Source organism: Haliotis cracherodii, unplaced genomic scaffold, assembly GCF_022045235.1.
Source record: "Haliotis cracherodii isolate W230 unplaced genomic scaffold, xgHalCrac1.p SCAF_7, whole genome shotgun sequence".
Lineage (NCBI taxonomy): Eukaryota > Metazoa > Mollusca > Gastropoda > Lepetellida > Haliotidae > Haliotis > Haliotis cracherodii.
Genome location: NW_027266330.1, coordinates 13,159,654 through 13,185,516, shown reverse-complemented (window position 1 = coordinate 13,185,516; position 25,863 = coordinate 13,159,654). Strand labels below are relative to the sequence as shown.

General features: G+C 41.8%; 2 pseudogenes; both read left to right on the top strand.

The window, feature by feature from the left end:
- LOC139447272 (uncharacterized) overlaps positions 1 to 25,863 on the top strand; it is an 89,248-nt pseudogene that overhangs the window by 50,771 nt on the left and 12,614 nt on the right.
- Positions 20,537 to 24,704, top strand: LOC139447789 (uncharacterized; annotated as a pseudogene).

The window sequence follows — 25,863 nt, the reverse complement described above, 5'->3', positions numbered from 1 at the left end:
CACCAAAGTCTACACTGCACTATACTACACTGCACTAACTGAGTGTGTAACAGGTTACACCAAAGTCTACACTGCACTATTCTACACTACACTAACTGAGTGTGTAACACGTTACACCAAAGTCTACACTGCACTATACTACACTACCCTAACTGAGTGTGTAACAGGTTACACCACAGTCTACACTGCACTATACTATACTACACTACACTAACTGAGTGTGTAACAGGTTACACCAAAGTCTACACTGCACTATACTATACTACACTACACTAACTGAGTGTGTAACAGGTTACACCAAAATCTACACTGCACTATACTATACTACACTACACTAACTGAGTGTGTAACAGGTTACACCAAAGTCTACACCGCACTATACTATACTACACTACACTAACTGAGTGTGTAACAGGTTACACCAAAGTCTACACTGCACTATACTACACTACACTAACTGAGTGTGTAACAGGTTACACCAAAGTCTACACTGCACTATTCTACACTACACTAACTGAGTGTGTAACACGTTACACCAAAGTCTACACTGCACTATACTACACTACCCTAACTGAGTGTGTAACAGGTTACACCACAGTCTACACTGCACTATACTATACTACACTACACTAACTGAGTGTGTAACAGGTTACACCAAAGTCTACACTGCACTATACTATACTACACTAACTGAGTGTGTAACAGGTTACACCAAAGTCTACACTGCACTATACTATACTACACTACACTAACTGAGTGTGTAACACGTTACGCCACAGTCTACACTGCACTATACTACACTACACTACACTATACTAACTGAGTGTGTAACAGGTTACACCACGGTATACACTATACTACACTACACTTCACTAACTGAGTGTGTAACAGGTTACACCAAATTCTACACTGCACTATACTACACTACACTAACTGAGTGTGTAACACGTTACGCCACAGTCTACACTGCACTATACTACACTACACTACACTATACTAACATAGTGTGTAACAGGTTACACCACGGTATACACTACACTATACTACACTACACTAACTGAGTGTGTAACAGGTTACACCACGGTATACACTATACTACACTACACTACACTAACTGAGTGTGTAACAGGTTACACCACAGTCTACACTGCACTATACTACACTACACTAACTGAGTGTGTAACAGGTTACACCAAAGTCTACACTGCACTATACTATACTACACTAACTGAGTGTGTAACAGGTTACACCAAAGTCTACACTGCACTATACTATACTACACTACACTAACTGAGTGTGTAACAGGTTACACCAAATTCTACACTGCACTATACTACACTACACTAACTGAGTGTGTAACAGGTTACACAAAAGTCTACACTGCACTATACTACACTACCCTAACTGAGTGTGTAACACGTTACACCAAAGTCTACACTACACTACACTATACTACACTACACTACGCTAACTGTGTATGTAACAGGTTACACCACGGTCTACACTGCACTACACTGCACTACACTACACTACACTACACTACACTACACTACACTACACTACACTACACTACACTACACTACACTACACTACACTACTAAAATAAAGAGCCAAAAGTTGAGCTGTATGAGCTCAAAACCACAAAACGTTTTTTCAAAAGAGTTTTTTTTATCCCCCCGGCATAAAATGTGGGGGGAAATAGCGATCAGCCAGTCTGTCCGTCTGTCCGTCTGTCCGTCCTTAATCATTTCCTTTTCCGGGGCAGAATTCGAAACCATTCAGTGTATTTGATTGAAACTTGGCAAATCTATCAGGCACATACTGAAGTGGTGCCTTTTGATATTTTGGGATTTTTCTAATTTTTAGTTTTTTAAAATTTTTATGGAATGAAGTTGGACATAGACTCAATTGGAGATGGAGTTCGTTTCCGGGGCAGTATTAAAAAAAACATTTAGTGCATTTGATCGAAACTTGGCAAGACCATCAGGCACATACTGAAGTGGTGCCTTTGATATTTTGGGATTTTTCTAATTTATATTTTTTTTAAATTTTTATTGAATGAAGTTGACATAGACTCAGTTGGGGATGGGGTTCGTTTCTGGGGCAGAATTCGAAAACCATTCAGTGTATTTGATTGAAACTTGGCAAATCTATCAGCACATACTGAAGTGGTGCCTTTTGATATTTTGGGATTTTTCTAATTTATGTTTTTTTTAAAATTATTATGGAATGAAGGTGGACATAGACTCAATTGGGGGATGGGGTTTGTTTCCGGGCAGAATTCGAAAACCATTCAGTGTATTTGATCGAAACTTGGTAAATCTATCAGGCGAACACTGAAGTGGTGCCTTTTGATATTTGTTTTTACGAATTTTTATTATTTACAATTTTTATGGAAGTTGGACCTAGACTCCATTGGGGAACGGGTTCATTTCCGGGCCAGAATTCGAAAAACAATGTATTCTTCTTAAAGAACATTCAACTGCTGACTCATTACATGCAGAATTGCATATTTCCTGGTGGTTACTTTACAGACAGCTGCCGGGTGTGTGTGTGTGTGTGGGGGGGGGGGGGGGGGGACTCTTGTTTAGAATCTACTTGTTTTGTTGCATATGTCAACATTTTGTAACACTAAATACAAAGACATCTGATTGACAAGCGTCCAGTTGAATAACTATGAAATCTTTAATATGGTCTCAATGTAATAGTGTCCTTTCACTGGAATAGAGCATGGCATGAATGTAAATTAGTTTAGTAAGGAAGAACATTTAGTAATCATATGATATTGTTTCACTGCATTCTGAAACATCTGGAATGATTGCATAGTTGTGTTGAGCTTAATTCTAAAAATCAAGTCTGTGAAAGTAATAATGATGTTCACTGGGTCGTTGTTTCTACTTGGATAACCAAGCAGAGTATGAATGAAGTTGAGTTTGATTTTGAGTGTTCTAGGTGTTTCCTTGTGTGTACAGAATACATGAACAGTGTTATTGTGTTTCTACAACTACTGCTGTCTATATAGTCTACTTTCGACAAAAACGTGTTGGCTTGAAATGTATGATGTAATAAAGTTAATAAAAATACGTCTGTACAGCACCTTTATTTTTTCAGATTCTTGGATGATGAAACAGCGGCGGCCAGGTAGAGTAATTACCTACCTTCAAATAGTAATCTGGCATGTCAAACGGCGTTCATTTCTGATACTTCGTGAACGTCTTGAAGTCTAGTTCATTTTCAGTTAAATACACGTCCTTCTATTTTAGGGATTTTTGGAGAACATTTTCATAATTCCGCAGCCATAAACCTTGAAAGGGAACTGGAACGCGTCACCAAGCAGGTACGTTGTTATACATACGATGTAGGAATGATCTCATACATTTTAGCACACCTGACTGTTTGTCCGGCGTCCAACTATGTATTCATAAAGCAGGACGAGGTACAGTTGTTGAAACCTGACTATTTATGAGTTGCGGTTAACATTTTTGTTACATTTTTGGGGAAAAGGTTTGGACAATGTGTGCTTAGGATCGTTGATTCTTTTCCATGATAAAATGTTAATAGGCAGTTAACTTCACTCAGTTGCAGGTAAAGATGGAGAGAAACAGTGAAAGAGGTAAGTTTATGTTGTATGGTCAAAACAGGATGTTCTAAAACTGTGGTAAACAGTGGTTAAATAATCATTACAATTATTAAATTGGTATTGACATTTTTCTGTACTTAGAAAACTGAAATAAAGGATTAATTAGCAGATTAATCTACCATAGCAGAGTGACAGGAAAGGGGGTTTGGTTTAACGCCACTTTTTCAATTATTCTCAATCATGTCACGACATGTCAGTATAATTTGTGAGGAAAAGCAGAAGCGAGAATTTACCACATTGATTTGAAAGACCTAGCATTGGTATGGTCGTAACCAACCAAGTATCACAAACAGGGTGAATCGTGTTCGATATTTTGAAGAAGTTTGGTTTTTTGGAATGAACAGGATGTAGCAACACACAAAGTGTTTCTATTAGTTACTTACGATTGTAAGAAACTGATATAATGTACATAAATCCTAAGTAATGTTACACATGTAAGATATTCCTCATTCTGGATGTACGAATCACTGCTACTGAATTGTCGAACGCAGTACCACCCAGAAACAAGGTTATTTTACCTCATGTGACCAACTGTTACTTCGTCCATGAAAGTGCAAAGTGTCACTTTTGTCAGTCTTTGATTTATGTGTCTCTCGTGTGGTACTGACGTCATTAATCATGATAAATTTATAATTATATCGTCAACAATGAAAATCGTAGGTTGGATATTTAGGGATAGGAGACATACAGATGAGTTTTGTATCCCACGAAAAGATGCATATTTAACATCGTTGAAGTTTTGATACAGTTCAGTAAAGTTAACTACATGTTGTTCATATAACGAGGTTATCACGCGAGTGTGTTTAGGGATGGTTAATATCCTGTATTAGGAATAAACATTGTGTTTATCCAGCCTTGGCGAGCTAAATACAAAATGTCTATTCCTAATACATGATATTTACAATTCCCAGACAGACAAGCGTGATACATGTAACCTCTTCATCAAAAATGTCATTCTTTAATTCTGTGCTCGAAAATCTCTTCCATCTCTCACAAACATTACCTATACATCCTGGAATGTGCGCATTAATATATATTACGTCAGAGGGTAAGTGATGTGTCAGTCGGACAGTGACAGTAGCCAATATAGTTCCAACAGAAACCTGTTTCTTACACAGTGGCGTAACCACATATATGCATAAAAAACAATTGCCGACAAAAATTGTTTTTACTTGCCTTTCGCGGCAATACAGTGGTCTGTCCGATACAGTAACTGCCCATTAGATTTCTCGGCAGGATAAATTATCATTATCCCAGTAGTTTCTCCAGATTCCTGATGGTTAATTCTGACTCGATCGCCATGTTTGCTTATAAACAGTGAAAGTAGTCCCTACTTGACCTTTGATATTTGCATCTCTATCCGCATATGACACCAACGGATATCGTTTTTATCCGTTGGCTTTATCCTGCCCACCTATTATATGATAAATTAGTGTATCAAGATATATTAGATATCAATGAATAAACAATAAAATATATTGAAACACATATATTTAGGCTTACGATCAACAAGGCAATACAAGTGGCAACAAAAAACAGAAGCAGATCCTAGAATTAATGTAACAGAATATTTTCACTGTTGAATGTCTTAAAACAAGTCTGTCTGCGTTCTTGAACCCAGAACAGTGTTAGAAGCTCGAAGCTGTTTCCAAATAGGTATCCAATCCTCAATTGGCAAGTAGATTAGAAACAAGTCAGGCCGAGAAGACCTCGAATCGCTCTATTGTCGCTTATATAGGTATAGCCAGCCTTTTAGAAATTGTCCCTTCGGGAAACCTCTCAAACGACCAAGACTGTCATGATCATGTATACAACATCTTATCATATAGCTTTGTATCAATGCGTGTTATGTATGTTATGAAATGACAAAATCGTCTGTATTGATCAGATGACGAGGAGATTCCTGCAAATCTGGTGGACGTGGATAAAGGGGATGACTCAGTGGTAAGGAGGATATAGTTACTGTTCTTCCCAAGGTCGGGGATTTCAGTGGGAGGCAGGGTATGGTAATCATGTGTTTTTCATTAATCTTCATAGAATTAGTGATTCAGTGACACGCACATGCAACAGAAATCTAGAAATGGTCTCACTTTGACCTCATGCTTTCAGTCCTGGTTTGTCTGGTCAAGGCTAAAAAAGTAAATAAAGCAACAGAACCCTTTCTATGTACAATAGAAATCTCTGCATAAAGCAGAGTTGATTGTACGTTTCTGACTATATCATGAACATGTGTTTATGAATCACTGTCAAATAGCAATGACACTAGGTTTACGCCTAAAGGTGAGCATATCCTGCCCCACCTTTGGCACCTGTCACAAACACATGACAAGTAAAGTCAATTGTTCACCTGACAAAAAAACATTAACATATGGTACAGGTCCAAGTACGGAATTGCATAATATTTTCATCTGATGTGTCAAATTTGGAAATGTCCTTCACATGTCTACTATAAAACATTGCTTAACTTACATTGCTGGCTTAGCTGGAGTTTTGCTGATTGCCTCATTCACTTGGAAACATGGAATTTTGTGTTTTGTCCCAAATGTGACAAACCCACTTATGACAAATCCTTGAATATGTTGGTTTATCTTGCATGCAATTACAGATGAAACCACACGTGGACGTCCCACAAGCAGCTCCCAGCGCCCCTACGCCACGAAGTGTGTCACCGCTGCTATCACAACAGGTAGTAACAATGAAGTCACATTCCACCTCTCGCATATAAACTGGCAAATTATAGAAACACAATGTTAACATTCACATTTCATTTATACAAAACGCTTCTTCTGTTTTAGAATATATCTGAAGGCAGGGTGCGATCAATCTTTCCCCAGTCAAACCAATGCAAGGATTCGGGTACGTTACTTACATACAGTGTTTACAATGTAGTATCAAATGTCCCGATTTAGGTATATAGGATTCTCGGATCTTGTCATCGTATCCCAATTGCGTAGCTCGATGCTCATGATGTCAGCCATTGGATTGTTTGGTCCAGACTCGATTATTTACAGTCCGCCGTACAGCTGGAATGCGGCGTTAAACAACAATGAATAACAACAATTAATTAGTAAAGAAATTAATTACAAATTTATTACAATTAATATTTGGTGTTACGAAATATTGTTTTTGGCATAAGGCACATTTCTTTTTCCTGTGAAATATATACATCTAAATATTTTATGAAATTCATCGCTGATATCATCTATGTTACATAATTTCTATGTTTTTTTTAATAAATATAAGGTTGGTCTGGCGAGGAGAAACAGCAAGGCGGACATCTTTGATTGACCTAATCAATTCTTAAATATAAAGAAGTGATATCAAGTGATTATCAACACATCGATAATCGTCATTGATTAGGAGTGTCTGAATTTTAAAAACACAGATATTACTGCTGACAGACAGGCATTGTTTTAAAAAGAACTTTAGACTAAAATATGCAGTATCCTTACAACAAAACACTCCTTCTGACATCTGTATCATGTGTCATTCAAAAGAATATTGACAAAACGTGGCTGATTATAGGTATATGCCATCGTCTTGCCTGATCTGTAAGATGCAGCTGACGTGTAGGGTATACTCGCATGGGCTAGATGGAGTCTGCAGCTGACACCTCAAGGTCATGTACGTCGGCTGAATGTAGGATGCAGATGGGTCCTAGCGGATATTGACATATCAGGGTTAGAGTACAGTGTAGGTATTATTAATGTGGCCTATGTAAGATGTAGCTGCCATGAAGAAGGTATTAGTTTGAGCCAGGTGTGGAATGTAACAGGATTATTGACATGGGTCAGGTGGGTGGTGTAGCTAACGTGTTGGCCATGGGGTTATTGGCCATGGCTGTGCTCAAAAATCTACTATAATTAATCGTATTAAGTTAGAGACGCATTAATTTCAAGATTTACAGTATTAGTTAAAAATCAAATTAACCTTTGCCGCCGTGGTGACACAGGTGACAATTTTAAATCATTTTGCAACTTATAAACATCTATTGATGATAAACCTACAACATTATATAAGCAACTATTATTAAACAAATCAACATATGTTTAACTGAAACTTAATGGACTCAAAACATGAAACTTGGCTCTATTTCTTTAAACATTTTATCTGTGATGATTGCAAATTCTCTTAAAGATTCCGGAGACAAAGAAAAAGACGTGACGAAGACAGGGGACGTGGGGCCGATGTCAATACAGGTAACCATATAGTGGTTTAATATTCTGTTCTTCGAATCTCATCCGACAGCTCTCACTGTACAGAATCAGCCAATTATACCAAGGTTGCATTTGCAACTTAATAACCCTATATACTTAACAGTTATATCTTACAGTTATTAATGAATGGACTTATTATCATTTTACTACAATACTAACGAACACTTTTCTCTCAGTTCCAGGATATGATGAAAAGGGCCGAAGGTGAGTCTGGTTGTTCTCATTCTTGCTGATGTAATATTCCCCGCCACAGTGGGAGGGGACACAGGATTGAGTGTTGTTCGTCCCGCCATCCGTCCGTCACGTTTTGTTTCCGGACGAAAACTCAAATATCATTCAATATTTCTGTACCAAACTTTTCACAGATATCACAGAAAAGTTTGAAGTTTATATTTTATTCGGCTTTCGTGAGCACAAATTGCACAGATATCAGTCAAGACTTGAAGTGGTGTCCTTTGCTATTCTGGAATGTTTTTAAGGGAAAATCTTTCAAATTCCAATTTAATGAAGGCTTCATTTCCATAGCAGAACTCATGAACCATTTGTACTTCCTCACTTATCAATCAAGAGGTCAACTGATTTTTAAGTTTGGAGAATTTTTCAACTGTGATATTGTTTTAAACAAATGGAAACCCCATGCCATGTATCCAATAATAGGCACTGCTCCCTGTGGTGTTCTCGTAGTAACACCACCCTATTAAGATGGTTAAAAGTATCAGTCAGCTAGCAGCGTATCAATCAGTTTGGGACTCAGGGGCATTGACTGTATAGAACAGGTCCAAGTGCACGCATTTCATAATGGGGCATAATAGAGGTAAATATTTTCGCATTATGTTTCAAAAACGGAATATGAAACGTTGATGATATAACGAAAAGTACACAAGTGAAATATTTACAGCAAGAGTTCTTTAGCGACAACGTTTTAATTTCAAGGCGTGTTTTTTTATATCGGTACAATTTATCCAGAGCAAGTCATAGCCTGTTTGCCTGGTTATTCAAATTAAGAAATGATCTTAGTCTGTTTAAAGCATCATGATCATCTTTCAACTTAGTTCATGTAGACATCGATGCAAAACATGACACTATGTTATATATTTATGTTTATGTGTATACAATAACTGTCATATGTTTGACAACAACAAAGTATTCATTTTCCTCAGATATGGACGAGTCTCATAGCAGTCAAGTTGAAGTGCCATCTATATCAAAGGTAGGATCAGTGTCACGTTTGGTCAATTGATAGCAGTAAATTCCCTGACAAGTCGATATTGTTAAATGGACAACTTGCAGACTTGTAAATCACATATCATTCCAGGGGACGTTGAGTGATGACTACACTGCAAGTCAGGAACAGGACATGAAAGCTGCAGAGACACAAATATGTAAGTGTTCAGCTTGACATGTGTAGACAACGTTCCTGGCTTGAAAGAGATCAATGATCTAATATCCACATTGACATGGTATATGACACTAAGCCTGAACTAAAAGTGTGCAGCTTGACATGTATAGACAACGTTCCTGGCTAGAAAGAGATCAATGCTCTAATATCCACAGTGACATGGTATATAACACTAAGCCTGAACTAAAAGTGTGCAGCTTGACATGTGTAGACAACGTTCCTGGCTTGAAAGAGATCAATGATCTAATATCCGCAGTGACATGGTATATAACACTAAGCCTGAACTAAAAGTGTTGAGAATCAATGAATGTACCAGGGGTTAAACAGCATATTACATAGCATTAATTACAATATCCGTTCCTGTTTCGAACCGAGCATGTATTGTGACTGTGTGTCAGTTTTCCATAATGGTAACTTGGGCTTTTCCACAAGGTATTGGGAGGGGAAATTCCATGAGGTATCTAAGCCCCACAAACCGTGACATAAGGTGTCAAACAGTTTGACCTAGTGCAGTCACACGCCCTATTGTCCCTCCCCATTGTCAGTGGATGTGTTTGTGTTATGAACGTATAGAATGTGTGTGGTTGTGTCCATGGAATCTCAGACACACCAATGTAGCAGACATCAGTATCGATGTAGCAGACATCAGTATCAATGTAGCAAACATCAGTATCAATGTAGCAGACATCAGTATCAATGTAGCAGACATCAGTATCGATGTAGCAGACATCAGTATCAATGTAGCAGACATCAGTATCAATGTAGCAGACATCAGTATCAATGTAGCAGACATCAGTATCGATGTAGCAGACATCAGTATCAATGTAGCAGACATCAGTATCAATGTAGCAGACATCAGTATCGATGTAGCAGACATCAGTATCAATGTAGCAGACATCAGTATCAGCGCTTCTCACTCTGACCCTGTTTATATGTGGACTTCTCCTTCAGGTATTGTAGAGATCGCCGAACAAGAGAAGAGGTTGCTGACCTTAGAGCAGGTACAATTTTCTATACCACAGTTGATAAATTCAAAGTATATCCGTATCAAGTTCCAATGGTTCATAAACAATATCTATATATTTGTCACATTATTTTTTACATAATCTAATAGTATAACCAACGACTAAATAAAGACAGTTTGATAAAGAACAATATGTCACTATCGACGTTTATGAATATGAATGGTTTGAATGATTTTTCCGTATATTTTAAGGAACATGACCTCCAAAAACGACACCTTGATTCGCTGTACTGTGGTAAGTATCACGATAGTACACGGTTTATACTTCTCTTTAACATGTTGCCACTAACGGCTGGAATCTGTAGATAAACATAACTACACCTGAAGTTGCAGGGTTGACCAAACAAATGTCCAAATGAACTTGAGGAAATTGTGAATTGAGAACCAATACCTTGCATTGAAATAATTACATTGATGTGCACAGTAATATAATCATATCGTTAGAACAACATCAACAATACAAGTGAAAATGAAGCGTTTACAGGTATGCACACAGATATAGTATTAACTCATATCACACAATCAGGAGTCTCTCGTATCATTTGATCCTTTGTGATTCGTATGACATATTTCATAGTGGCTCGCATCACATGATTCATAGTGGGTCTCATTACATGATTCATAGTGGCTCTCATTACATGATTCATAGAGGTTCGCATCACATGATTCATAGTGGCTCGCATCACATGATTCATAGAGGCTCGCATTACATGATTCATAGAGGCTCGCATTTACATGATTCATAGTGGTTCGCATTACATGATTCATAGAGGCTCGCATTACATGATTCATAGTGGCTCTCATTACATGATTCATAGTGATACGTATGCCATGATTCATAGTTGCTCGCATTACATGATTCATAGTGGCTCGCATTACATGATTCATAGTAGATCGCATCACACGATTCATAGTGGATCGCATTACATGATCAGTACTTGTGGTGTTTCTGATGTTGTTTTGCCATCTCAAATCACTTTGACAACTTGCATTGTACAAACCCCCTTGCATTGTACAGACAAATAGCTCTGAAATGGCACATGCAGGCCACTTCCGTCTCTAACCTAAACCACAATTATCAAGAACATGTCATGTGATTTATTTTGTACCTACAGACCTTCCAGATGAGTGGCTCATCAAAGTGCACTACCTACAGCGACACCAGGTTGTCTTATCCCTGTACAACGTTAAGCTGCCGGAAGTCATCAGTGTGAGTCGGCATTCCTATTTATTAATCAAGATCAGAGAGGCACTCCTCTCCTCTACCAATGAACCCCAGCAAGAAATCTTTCTTCTAAATAAAGCAACAAAACACTATAATCATAAGAAATCTGTCCAAAAAGCTGTGTCTGTATCATAAGCATGAGTAAATGAATCACTATCAATTAGTGATGATACATACAAAGTGTTCGAAATTGCTGAGCACAGGTATAACCTGATGAACCTACTGCTGACAGTGAACCTGTAACACGTGTGTATTGTGTATGTGTTTCATACACAAGAAGGCTCTCGTTTTTTTCAAGTTACATATAGAACTCACCACTCTGATTCATATGAATATGTTTTTTAAAGTAATGTGTATAAAAGGTGAAAATGTAAATATGGCTTACAATAGCTATAATGGCATAATATCACACAGTAAACGAATTTAAGGCACACAAAACATCACACAATTCTGATAACTTCAATATCTCGCACAATAGTGCCTATGTGTACATACATTCTCACACTGAACTGATTGTTGACATTGCGAGCGATTCTCATTAATAAGTATGTGCATATATTTATATCTTTATCTGAAATAATTGCAGGAGATGGTCAGACCCGGACCTTCCCACATCCAGACATCCAAGTTGGAGATTTCTCCAGGTAAGACTCCTCATACTCAATGTTCATCCTACCCGTGAGTGAATTTTAACACTACTTCGAGCAGTATTTCAGTTATATCAGGTCGTGTCAGCCTGATGTGGGAGGAGGTGAGGCAGATGTAAGCACATTTACCACTTTGGCGGAACCAACAAGAACAAGCCAAGAATCATTTTTCATTATTATTTAGATGACTGGTCCGCTCGGTGCGATTATCCATCAAACAAGACATTCAGGCCTGTTGTCAAAATCTGAAAACAACTGCATCGAGTGTTCCGAGTCGCGGAGACAGGTGTCAGTAATGTGTGTTTGTGTGTGACCACTTTGATCTGATTGATCGCTGCCTCATGCTTCCCAATAGCATCTGAATTTTAGCTAAATGAGGAACTGTCCGATCATGACAGTCCAAGAACCTGTATATATCGGGGAACTGCATGATGTGATGTAAAGGCAGCACTAGGCAGGACCTGTATATATCAGGAAACAGCTGGGTGTGTTGTAATGGCAACACTAAGCAGGACCTATATATATCGGGAAACTGCAGGATGTGCTGTAATGTCAACACAAAGCAGGACCTGTATATATCAGGAAACAGCTGGATGTAGTGTAAATGACAACACTAAGCAGGACCTGTATATATCGGGAAACTGCAGGATGTGGTGTAATGGCAACACTAAGCAGGACCTGTATATATCGGGAAACTGCAGGATGTGGTGTAATGACAACACTAAGCAGGACCTGTATATTTCGGGGAAACTGCAGGATGTGGTGTAATGTCAACACTAAGCAGGACCTGTATATATCGGTGAAACTGCAGGATGTGGTGTAATGACAACACTAAGCAGGACCTGTATATATCGAGGAAACTGCAGGATGTGGTGTAATGGCAACACTAAGCAGGACCTGTATATATCGGGGAAACTGCAGGATGTGGTGTAAATGACAACACTAAGCAGGACCTGTATATATCGGGGAACTGCAGGATGTGGTGTTATGGCAACACTAAGCAGGACCTGTATATATCGGGGAACTGCAGGATGTGGTGTATTGGCAACACAAAGCAGGACCTGTATATATCGGGGAACTGCAGGATGTGTTGTAATGGCAACACCAAGCAGGACCTGTATATATCGGGGAAACTGCAGGATGTGGTGTATTGACAACACTAAGCAGGACCTGTATATATCGGGGAAACTGCAGGATGTGGTGTAATGTCAACACCAAGCAGGACCTGTATATATCGGGGAACTGCAGGATGTGGTGTTATGGCAACACTAAGCAGGACCTGTATATATCGGGGAACTGCAGGATGTGGTGTTATGGCAACACCAAGCAGGACCTGTATATATCGGGGAAACTGCAGGATGTGGTGTATTGGCAACACTAAGCAGGACCTGTATATATCGGGGAAACTGCAGGATGTGCTGTAATGGCAACACCAAGCAGGACCTGTATATATCGGGAAAACTGCAGGATGTGGTGTAATGACAACACTAAGCAGGACCTGTATATATCGAGGAAACTGCAGGATGTGGTGTAATGGCAACACTAAGCAGGACCTGTATATATCGGGGAAACTGCAGGATGTGGTGTAAATGACAACACTAAGCAGGACCTGTATATATCGGGGAACTGCAGGATGTGGTGTTATGGCAACACTAAGCAGGACCTGTATATATCGGGTAACTGCCGGATGTGGTGTAATGGCAACACCAAGCAGGACCTGTATATATCGGGGAAACTGCAGGATGTGGTGTATTGGCAACACAAAGCAGGACCTGTATATATCGGGGAACTGCAGGATGTGTTGTAATGGCAACACCAAGCAGGACCTGTATATATCGGGGAACTGCAGGATGTGGTGTATTGGCAACACAAAGCAGGACCTGTATATATCGGGGAACTGCAGGATGTGTTGTAATGGCAACACCAAGCAGGACCTGTATATATCGGGGAACTGCAGGATGTGTTGTAATGGCAACACCAAGCAGGACCTGTATATATCGGGGAAACTGCAGGATGTGGTGTATTGACAACACTAAGCAGGACCTGTATATATCGGGGAAACTGCAGGATGTGCTGTAATGTCAACACCAAGCAGGACCTGTATATATCGGGGAACTGCAGGATGTGGTGTTATGGCAACACTAAGCAGGACCTGTATATATCGGGGAACTGCAGGATGTGGTGTTATGGCAACACCAAGCAGGACCTGTATATATCGGGGAAACTGCAGGATGTGGTGTATTGGCAACACTAAGCAGGACCTGTATATATCGGGGAAACTGCAGGATGTGCTGTAATGGCAACACCAAGCAGGACCTGTATATATCGGGGAAACTGCAGGATTTGGTGTATTGGCAACACAAAGCAGGACCTGTATATATTATGAAACTACAGGATGTGGCGTTATGGCAACACTAAGCAGGGCCTCTATATATCAGGAACTGCCGGATGTGGTGTAATGTCAACACCAAGCAGGACCTGTCTATATCGGGGAACTACAGGATATGGTGTAATGGACGTCCCAAACATGTACTCATGGGTGTACTCGGGTCAGGTGATCAAGCTGGCCACACAATACGGTCGATTCTGTCATCATTTAAGTACTGGTCAATAATGCTGACATGATGAGGATTTGCGTAGTCACCAATGATAATGAATGTACATATCGCAAATGTCATTCTTTGAAGGGAACAGCTGACCCACTTAGCAACGTTAGCCTCCTGATACCATTGCGCAACACCCGACCACGAGGTTCTGTGAAGTTGGTTTGTTGGTTGATTTTTTACGGCGCACTCAGCAATATTCTAGCTTTATGACGGTGGTCTGTAAAAAATTGAGTCTGGACCAGACAGTCCAGTGATTAATATCATTAGCATCAATCCACGAAATTGAAATCGATGACGTGCATTAACCAAGTCAGTGAGCCCGACCATCTGATCCCGTTTGTCGCCTCTTACGATAAACATAGTCGCCTTTTACAGCAAGCATGGGCTGCTGAAGACCTATTATACCCCGGATCTTCACGGGTCGGATCTGTGAACTCAACTAGAGAAGAAAAAAGGGGACCAGTCAAGCACCGTCCAGTTGGTGTTATCTTAACACCAGGCAAAACGGGCCCGTGTATGCCAATCAATGGAATGGGATACTTGATCTGGAGGAACGAAGATTTCCTTGAAAACACATTGCTTGTCTTGACATGTTTACTAGTGTGCCTTACGGGACTGTTTGCCGGCATGAACGGATGTCTTCAGCAGCCTGTCCTCCCGCTGCGTTGAGGACTGCATTGGTTGGAAACGATTCCATGCTCTGCAGCACGTACAGCATTAAGTTGTGATATCACACTGTCAAGCATACTAATATAGCAAGCATTGTTGATGTAGAATATTTGTATACACATTGATTTCCCTTCACGCACAGTGCGTGAAAGCCAAAATTGATGCGTGATGGGTTACCAAAACATGGTCAAGTTAAAGTTTGATAATCATGTTGTTGACCAATATATGTGTTGTCCTAAGCAAACATTTGAGTGCCACATCCCAAAGATAATAATTGCCATACAATGTATTTGTATAAGGATTCTATCTATGTGATTCAGCTTCTTCTTTTTCTACCCACAATGCCATTCTATATTTTATCAGAAGATGAAAGCCACCAGAGGCCTGTGAAGAGAAGTCAAATTGCCAAACTGAGGCGGTTTCAACAGGGGTTGCTGAAGGAGAGTGACCTGTTTGACATCATAGGAAACGTAAGAAGACATTATCTTATATCTATTTATATCCAGTGGGGCCCATTTCTGATCTTTCGCCTTGGGTTAAGTAATTCAGCAATGCAGTGTGGCTCATACCTTAGGATTACTCCATGTCTTTCTTCAGGGGTTAAGTAATACAGCAATGCAGTGTACCTCAGCCCTTAGAATAACTCCATGTCTTTCTTCAGGGGTTAAGTACTACAGAAATGTGGTATGGTTCACCCCTTTGGATTACTTCATGTTTTACTTCAGCAATACAGTGTGGTTCACCCATTAGGATTACTCCATGTCTTATTTCAGGGTTTTAAGGAATACAGCAATACAGTGTGGTTCACCCCTTAGGATTACTCCATGTCTTTCTTCAGGGGTTAAGTAATACAGCAATGAAATGTGGTTCACCCCTTAGGATTACTCCATGTCTTTCTTCAGGGGTTAAGTAATACAGCAATGCAGTGTGGGTCATCCGTTAGAATTACTCAATGTCTTACTTCAGGGGTTAAGTTATACAGCAATGAAATGTGGTTCACCCATTAGGATTACTCCATGTCTTTCTTCAGGGGTTAAGTTATACAGCAATGTAGTGTGGTTCACCCCTTAGGATTACTCCATGTCTTTCTTCAGGGGTTAAGTAATACAGCAATGTAGTGTGGTTCACCCCTTAGGATTACTCCATGTCTTTCTTCAGGGGTTAAGTAATACAGCAATGCAGTGTGGTTCACCCCTTAGGATTACTCCATGTCTTTCTACAGGGGTTAAGTAATACAGCAATGTAGTGTGGTTCACCCCTTAGGATTACTCCATGTCTTTCTTGAGGGGTTAAGTAATACAGCAATGTAGTGTGGTTCACCCCTTAGGATTACTCCATGTCTTTCTTCAGGGGTTAAGTAATACAGCAATGCAGTGTGGTTCACACCTTAGGATTACTCCATGTCTTTCTTCAGGGGTTAAGTAATACAGCAATGTAGTGTGGTTCGTCCCTTAGGATTACTCCATGTCTTTCTTGAGGGGTTAAGTAATACAGCAATGCAGTGTGGTTCACACCTTAGGATTACTCCATGTCTTTCTTCAGGGGTTAAGTAATACAGCAATGTAGTGTGGTTCACACCTTAGGATTACTCCATGTCTTACTTCAGGGGTTAAGTAATACAGCAATGTAGTGTGGTTCACCCCTTAGGATTACTCCATGTTTTACTTCAGGGGTTAAGTAATACAGCAATGCAGTGTTTGTCACCCCTTATGATTACTCCATGTCTTTCTTCAGGGGTTAAGTAATACCGAAGTGCAGTGCAGTTCACCCCTTAGGATTACTCCATGTCTTTCTTGAGGGGTTAAGTAATACAGCAATGCAGTGTGGTTCACACCTTAGGATTACTCCATGTCTTTCTTGAGGGGTTAAGTAATACAGCAATGCAGTGTGGTTCACCCCTTAGGATTACTCCATGTCTTACTTCAGGGGTTAAGTAATACAGCAATGCAGTGTTTGTCACCCCTTATGATTACTCCATGTCTTTCTTCAGGGGTTAAGTAATACCGAAGTGCAGTGTGGTTCACCCCTTAGGATTACTCCATGTCTTACTTCAGGGGTTAAGTAATACAGCAATGCAGTGTGGTTCACCCCTTAGGATTACTCCATGTCTTCCTTCAGGGGTTAAGTAATACAGCAATGGGGTATGGTTCACCCCTTAGGATTACTCCATGTCTTTCTTCAGGGGTTAAGTAATACAGCAATGCAGTGTGGTTCACCCCTTAGGATTACTCCGTGTCTTACTTCTGGGGTTAAGTAATACATCAATGCAGTGTGGTTCACCCCTTAGGATTACTCCGCGTCTTACTTCAGGGGTTAAGTAATACAGCAATACAGTGTGGGTCATCCCTTAGGATTACTCCATGTCTTACTTCTGGGGTTAAGTAATACATCAATGCAGTGTGGTTCACTCCTTATGATTACTCCATGTCTTTCTTGAGGGGTTAAGTAATACAGCAATACAGTGTAGTTCCCCCCTTCGGATTACTCCATGTCTTTCTTCAGGGGTTAAGTAATACAGCAATGTGGTGTGGTTCACCCCTTAGGATTACTCCATGTCTTACTTCTGGGGTTAAGTAATACATCAATGCAGTGTGGTTCACTCCTTATGATTACTCCATGTCTTTCGTCAGGGGCTAAGTAATACAGCAGTGCAATGTTATCTCTGTATGCGATGTGGTTTGTATTTGGCTGTTTGATTGAGAGGGGTTTATATCCTCTATCTTCAACTATCTATCATCTGCCTGTGTGAGTTGTCTTGTATTCACTATCTATATTCTCCTGTGTGAGATGTGTTGTATTCACTATTTATCTTCTGCCTGTGTGAGTTGTGTTGTATTCACTATTTATCTTCTGCCTGTGTGAGATGTGTTGTATTCACTATCTATATTCTGTCTGTGTGAGATGTGTTGTATTCACTATTTACCTTCTGCCTGTGTGAGTTGTGTTGTATTCACTATCTATATTCTGCCTGTGTGAGATGTGTTGTATTCACTATCTATATTCTGCCTGCGTGAGATGTGTTGTATTCACTATTTATCTTCTGCCTGTGTGAGTTGTGTTGTATTCACTATCTATATTCTGTCTGTGTGAGATGTGCTGTGATCTATATCTATATTCTTCCTGTGTGAGAGGTGTTTATTTCACTATCTATATTCTGCCTATTTGAAATGTGTTGTATTCACTATCAATATTCTTCCTGTGTGAGATGTGTTGTATTCACTATCAATATTCTTCCTGTGTGAGATGTGTTGCATTCACTATCTATATTCTGCCTGTGTGAGATATGTTGTGTTCACTATCTATATTCTGCCTGTGTGAGATATGTTATGTTCACTATCTATATTCTCCCTGTATGAGACGTGTTGTGTTCACTATCTTTATTCTGCCTGTGTGAGATGTGTAATGTTCACCGTCATTGATTTGCGGGTTTGAGTGAGGGACGAGTTGTAATGACTATCTGTTCCTACCCATGCCTTGTGTGTCTTCACTCTGTCTGTGAGAGAAGTGTTTAGTGTGACACGTGTTATCTTCAACCTGTGTCATGTGTGTCTTCACTCTGCCTTATGTGCGAAGTGTTTAGTGGGACATGTGTTAGCTTCAACCTGTGTCATGTGTGTCTTCACTCTGCCTGTGTGGGAAGTGTTTAGTGTGACATGTGTTATCTTCAACCTGTGTCATGTGTGTCTTCACTCTGCCTGTGTGGGAAGTGTTTAGTGTGACATGTGTTATCTTCAACCTGTGTCATGTGTGTCTTCACTCTGCCTGTGTGGGAAGTGTTTAGTGTGACATGTGTTATCTTCAACCTGTGTCATGTGTGTCTTCACTCTGCCTGTGTGGGAAGTGTTTAGTGTGACATGTGTTATCTTCAACCTGTGTCATGTGTGTCTTCACTCTGCCTGTGTGGGAAGTGTTTAGTGGGACATGTGTTATCTTCAACCTGTGTCATGTGTGTCTTCACTCTGCCTGTGTGGGAAGTGTGTAGTGTTTTCTTTTTAGTGTTTCCTGGGTGAAATGTGTATCGGACTCACTGTTTTCAAACTGTCTGTGTGTTATTGCCACTCCCTGCACATTTATATACTCCTATATATAACTCACATATATTATAATAAGACTATGATGATGTGTTTGGTGCTGACAAATCAATGGATCATTCCTGGCAAAGAGTAACCGAACTGGTGTTATCTTCGACCTTCTGGAAACCCATGCTTCAGTGGAGAACATGAAATTGTTTTAAAACAATTCAGGTCAACGAGTATGTCAAGATTAGTTAGCCAAAGAACATCAAATTCAGGATACTCCATTATGTGAGACCACGTTGCACAGATACATTATACAATGATATTATTTGTGTGTATCCTTGTACATAAGACACTAAACTCAACTCTTCTACTTTCCCTGTTCAGATGATTGTCGATGATGAAGACCACCTCGCCTCTTTACAAGGTGAGTCCTCCTTGTTTACAATGTTCGTGAATGTCAGCTACTGCTAATGCGTGTTGACCTCATTGCGTGGATATTGAATCTGTAACGATTCGCCTGTTAATATACTGTCTTAATTTATTAATTACATTAAGTAATACGTTACCACTTGTTATACCAAGGCTGTTGTCTCCCACAACTGCTCTTATAGCGAAATCTACTATAGAGATCTCAATTACCTCATGCAGCACGTGCGTAGCCACCTCAGTTGCCATGTGACACCCTTCACTCTTGTCTCTTCGCTTGCTCCAGCAAGACGTATAGTGACTGCTCTGAAGCGTTCCTGTTTCTCCAACCTTTGGTGTATTTATTACTGTTTATTGACTCATATAAACTGTGCTTTTTTGTGGGCGTTTGCTGTAACTACGCTTGGAACCCGCCAAAAGGAACATTTTTCCTCCCTTTTTTCTATATACTTGCGGGGTGTCTCCTATGCATGTTGCGTCTTACGTTCCCCTGTTATAGTATGTCTTGGGGGTTTACATCACTTATTTCTCTATATGCTATATGTGTATGTTCTATATTCGCAATGCTCGTTTATTTTCTTGTGAAAATGTTCGTTTGTGAATATTTGTGGTGCGTGTGTTGTAACCATGTTTTACTTTTTGTTCATAGTAACAATGTCGGACAATGTCGGACATGGACATGTCGCCATCCTCAACCCCCTCTACCCCCTCTAATTTCTCTCTTCTCGGGATCCCCACGATCGTTGCCCGCGGTGCAGGGTTCCTTGCGGGGACACCCGGTGCGCCCTGTGCGAGGGTCTGGGGCCTGAGGCGTTGAGCGCTACAGTCTGTACTGCATTCTGTTTCCACCCCTGTGGTTGCCGGCTCGTCCGGTCGGGGTCCCCTTGCGGGTACCACCTCCACGGCTGCAGGGGATCCCTTGGCGGCCCTTGGGCTGTCCGGGGATTCTGTCACAGCATTACTTTCTCAACTTGTGGACTCCAAGCTGGCGGCCTTATCTCGGGATAGGCCGCTGGCTGTTCCGTCCCCCGATTCTTCAGTGGCCGCGGGGTCCACCGGTCTAGGGGTCGGGTCCTTCTTCCAGGAAGAAGCCCCGCTCTGAGGGCTCCGGTAAGGGCAATCAGCCGCCCTTTTGCGTGAAGAAGGGGAACTGGGGAAGTCCACAAGCTGTCTAGGGACGGCAAGGGCTCCTCCAGGTGACTTTCACTGGAGGGGTTCGTATGCCGACAGCGCCAACTTCACTTGGCCCGTAGGCGAACCCGAGTCACTCAGCCCTGGACAGTTGCGCCTGCCGCAGCCTGTCAGGCCCCCCTCTCCTTCCCCGGTGGTAGTCAGACTCCAGACTTACTGGGAGAATAGGGAACAAGTGTTCGACGACCCGTGGGTGGTCAACACGATCCGGTACGGCTATCGGCTAGATATCAAAGCGGATCCGCCACTCACCGTTGCCCCGTTGTTGGAAGGTTTCTATTCGGAAACCGATCTTCCCATCCTGGCCGATGCCATCGGCAGGCTGGTGGAGAAGAGGGCGGTACGGGAGTTAGCCCTACCAGAAATAACACCGGGGTTTTACTCCAGGATATTTCTCGTTCCTAAGAAGGACAGTGCCGAACTCAGAATGATTCACAATCTGAAGTCATTCAACGAATTTTACATGCACAACCCGCCCAAGTTCAGAATGTTGACCTTGGCGGACCTGAAAGCTCTGATCATGCCCGCTGACTGGCTCGCATCGATCGACCTGAAGGATGCTTATCTGCATGTTCCGATCCATCCAGACCATCACAAGTATCTCAGGTTTGTCTTTCAAGGCAGGCATTACAAGTGGGTAGCACTCCCATTCGGCCTATCGTCCGCTCCCTGGCTGTTCACCCGGTTAACCACCCCCATAGTGGGGTTCCTCCACAGGAGGGGTGTCAGGTACTTTGCATACCTGGACGACTCGCAAGTGGCGAATCGGATGACGGACGTGCTGTCTTGTCAACTCGATTTCGCCCTTCGGCTCTTGGAGCAATTGGGATGGATTGTCAATCTCCCCAAGAGCGAGTTAACCCCCTCACAGAACTTGAAGTTCATTGGAGGTCGGTTTCGACACGGTGACCCATCGCCTCTTTGTCCCCCCAGACCAGTGGCACAAGATTCAGGTGATGATTGACAAAGTCTTAGCTGTGCAACAGACGGTTCACTTTTGGGAACAGCTTTTAGGGCTACTTGTGTCAGCCCAGGACTGCACCAAACAGGGTCGTCTCCAACTCCGCCCGCTGCAACGGTTTCTTATCCAGTTGTTAGCACAGGAGGAGAACAGTGCATCCATCGCCCTCCCAGATCGGCTCCGACCGCATCTGGAGTGGTGGACGGTCCCTTGCAACGTCTTATCAGGAGTCACATTCCTGGTGTGCGGAACGTACTGGCAGACGCGCTGTGGAGGCCTCGGGATCCGAGCCCCACGAAATGGATACTCAGTGTCTGTGCGAACGTCTGGGTCGTCCGATGGTCGACCTGTTCGCAACCAGGTACAACAATCAACTCCCGTTGTTTGTACCACCAGTCCCGGACCCGAGGGCCATCGATCACGATGCTCTCGCGTTAGACTGGAAGGGTATGGAAGCTAATGCTTACCAAAGACAGTGTTAATACCACTCATTCTAAGCCGGCTCCGAGGAGTTCGCTGTCGAATGTTGCTGATCGCGCCCATATGGCCGAACAGATCGTGGTACCCCGACTTGCTGGCCCAGGTCAGGCAGTCGCCAATTCCACTGCCTGTGAGACCGGATCTACTGATCCACCCTCACACCCGTCAACTTCATCCTAACGCAGGGCATTTCAATCTGCACGCGTGGATGTTGTCACCGAGCGACCGAGGAGTAAAGGTTTTTCTCGTCAGTCTTCTCAGGCATACATTAGTATGCATTGTGATTCAACCCAAAAGGTGTATAATGCACGCTGGGCTATTTTCACGAAGTGGTGTTGCAAACATCACATTCATTCGCCAGATAAGGTATCTGTGCAGGACGTTGATCGTTTCATGTCTCACTTACAAGAGACCTGGAAACTCTCCGGGGGTTCTATCGCCAACTGTGTCTCTTCTGTTGCTACGGTACGGGACGTTGCTATGGGTACCAGTCTCTCAAAAGAGCCGGTGATTCGGGGTATTATCAAGAGTTTCAAACAGCAAGATCTTAAGAAAGGCCGCCTTCGGGCTACGGCCTGGGATCTTTCCTTAGTGTTGAAATCACTTATGGAAGCTCCGTATGAACCCTTGAGTAGTGCTTCGTTTTGGCATGTGACTTGGAAAACAGCATTTCTCCTCTCCTTTGCCACGGCGGCACGAGTGTCTGAGATTCATGCACTCGATGTCACTAAAGTACGATTCGATAGGGGCGATGAAGGAGCGGTCCGCCTGGGCCTGCTCATGGGCTTCGTCGCTAAGAATAAAAAACCTGGCCAAACGGAGAGAAAATTCACTATAAGATCACTCAAGGAAATTTTGCATTCTGCTGATACTGAGGACATATCACTGTGTCCGGTTAGGGCCCTTAAGTATTATCTAAAGGCTTCAAATGAACGCAGACAAGGGCGTGACCGTCTGTTCATATCGTGTAACTCTAATCGGACTGCTGACATAACTCGCAACTCGATTGCGTTACTGGCGTTCTGACTAGGTTTTTGCCAATCATTACCTCAGAAAGGTTTCTGATGAAGACGTGGAGGGTGTGCACCGTCTTGGGCCGCTGATCGCGGCGCAAGCGGTCATCTAAGGGGTGTGCCCAGCGCAATTCCGAACTCCTCAGGCGTCAGACCTTGCACGGTGGTCAATCTGGGTCGACTCCAATGTTCCCACTGCCGTGGGTACAGGAGTGAGGGTCCCGCAAACCAGCGCACTCACACCACAGGTGAGGGCGGCTTTTAGTGTGTTTTGTCCTTATTTGTATTTTGACAATTATGTATTTTTATTGTCTGTCGTGTATTCCAACCTTGTAATGCATGCTTACAAATACTGGAATTAGGTCACGCGCCTAATGCATACTTGAAGTAGGCTTGCTCTGGGATATACGGTCCGAATGAAATTAATTTCCCTCTTCCCGACTGTTTAACCTGATCTAAGATTTAGCTCACACGGATACTGTGTTCTCATCCGCTGCGGCGATGAAATCCAGTGGGGCCGTTTGGAGTCACCAATCGTTTGGCAATGACGATTGAGCCTTACGGTATGCGCTTGACAGTGCTTTGGTATTCCTACAGGGTAACGCCAAGCTAGGAGCATGCGCATCGAGTGCTTCCGCCTTGTTCTTTACATCCGCTGGTCGGAAGGAACACGAGCAGTCAGGTTCGGGTTGTAGGTGCTGCCCACCACCTACTGTGGTATAACTTATTGTAATTTGTGGAATTTTCCTATTCGGAATATTCTATAGTAATACGTTACCACTTTGAGACAGAGACAAGAGTGAAGGGTGTCACATGGCAGCTGAGGTGGCTACGCATGTGCTGCATGAGGTAATTGAGATCTCTGTGGTAGATTTCGCTATAAAACCAGTTGTCGGAGACAACAACCTTGGTATAACAAGTGGTAACGCATTACTATAGAATATTCCGAATGAGGTAATTATACAAAATATTAATGATACCATTACACAATATAGAATCAGCCATGTCAAGTTGTACAATGTTATGTATTCTGTTTGTGTCAGCTCTAAATGAGACTAAGTGTTCAGCGGAACCATCCCCTCGACAGGCTGTGTGTAGGTCAGTAATATATTCTGATTGTTTCAGCTCTGAATGGGCCTGTGTATGTGGTAGAGTCATCCTCTCTACAGGTTGTGTGTAGGCAGTAATATATTCTGATTGTTTCAGCTCTGAATGGGCCTGTGTATGTGGTAGAGTCATCCTCTCTACAGGTTGTGTGTAGGCAGTAATATATTCTGATTGTTTCAGCACTGAACGTGCCTGTGTATTTGGTGGGGCCATCCTCTCTTCAGGTTGTGTGTAGGCAGTAATATAGTCTGATTGTTTCAGCACTGAATGGGTCTGTGTATTTGGTGGGGTCATCCTCTCTACAGATTGTGTGTAGGACCGTTATATATTCTGATTGTTTCAGCACTGAATGGGCCTGTGTATTTGGTGGGGTCATCCTCTCTACAGATTGTGTGTAGGACAGTTATATATTCTGATTGTTTCAGCACTGAATGGGCCTGTGTATTTGGTGGGGTCATCCTCTCTACAGATTGTGTGTAGGACAGTTATATATTCTGATTGTTTCAGCACTGAATGGGCCTGTGTATTTGGTGGGGCCATCCTCTCTTCAGGTTGTGTGTAGGCAGTAATATATTCTGATTGTTTCAGCACTGAATGGGCCTGTGTATTTGGTGGGGTCATCCCCTCTACAGATTGTGTGTAGGACAGTTATATATTCTGATTGTTTCAGCACTGAAGGGGTCTGTGTATTTGGTGGGGCCATCCTCTCTTCAGGTTGTGTGTAGGCAGTAATATATTCTGATTGTTTCAGCACTGAATGGACCTGTGTATTTGGTGGGGTCATCCTCTCTACAGATTGTGTGTAGGACAGTTATATATTCTGATTGTTTCAGCACTGAAGGGGCCTGTGTATTTGGTGGGGCCATCCTCTCTTCAGGTTGTGTGTAGGCAGTAATATATTCTGATTGTTTCAGCTCTGAAGGGGCCTGTGTATTTGGTGGGGCCATCCTCTCTTCAGGTTGTATGTAAGTAGTAACACCTGATAGCAACCAACCAGTTTTGTCGGTCATATCAAAGTTTTCAATGAATAACTATTTATAAAAACTATAAACTATATCTTCCCAAAACCCTTAACTCGGTTTACTATCACTACACATTGCATGGTATGCAGAACCATTAACTTGATGTTCAGTACATGTTCCACCATCTTATTCATTTTAACTTAAAATTATGTTCCAAAGAAGTTACAAGAACTTATCCAAATATGAGTTCAATATATGGAGTCAATCAAATACTGTC